Source organism: Myotis brandtii, unplaced genomic scaffold (genome assembly GCF_000412655.1).
Source record: "Myotis brandtii unplaced genomic scaffold, ASM41265v1 scaffold786, whole genome shotgun sequence".
Classification (NCBI taxonomy): domain Eukaryota; kingdom Metazoa; phylum Chordata; class Mammalia; order Chiroptera; family Vespertilionidae; genus Myotis; species Myotis brandtii.
Window position 1 is genome coordinate 128,025 of NW_005371157.1, and position 669 is coordinate 128,693.

At 60.1% G+C, this 669-nt stretch overlaps 1 protein-coding gene across 1 annotated transcript in view; it reads left to right on the forward strand.

Moving 5' to 3' along the window:
* Window positions 1-669, forward strand: part of CARD11 (caspase recruitment domain family, member 11) — a 62,591-nt gene that overhangs the window by 47,864 nt on the left and 14,058 nt on the right. The window lies entirely within an intron of this gene.

The window sequence follows — 669 nt, forward strand, 5'->3', positions numbered from 1 at the left end:
GGAGCGAGGGGATGGGTTCTGAGAGGGCGGCGGGTGCTGCCCGCCCACAGAGAGGCCTCGGTCCTGGTGGGCTGCGGGGCTGGAGGCGCCGGAGGGCCTGTCCTTTGGTTTTTTGGGTGTTTTTTTTCTTTTAAATATATTTTTATTGACTTCAGAGAGGAAGGGAGAGGGAGAGAGAGAGAAACATCAGTGATGAAAGAGAATCATGGATCAACTGCCTCCTGCACACCCCCTACTGGGGATGGAGTCTGCAAACAGGGCATGTGCCCTTGACCTCCTGGTCCATAGGTCGAAGCTCAACCACGGAGCCACGCTGGCCGGGCCTGTCCTCTGTTCCGTGGGCCGTGGGGACACGGGCTGCAGCGCACGGGCCAGAGCTCGGCCTGGGTCTTTAAAAGGGAACGGCTTTCGGGCTGTAGCCAGCGCCATGGACGCGCCTGCCTCGCGTACCTGGTCCCATTTGATGGGTTCCCAGCCACCGGGCACAAGTGCTTCTGTTCTCACTTTGCAGAATCAGATGAGGGCACGGTGGGTGGACGGTGGCCTGGAGGCAGGGCGGCCGCCTAAGCATCCATTTATTAAGCTGTTAACCAACCTGAACAAGACAAGTAGGAGAGGGGAGGGGGGCTGAGGTGGGGCGGCAGTTAAGGAGGCGTGGGGCAGGGAGCG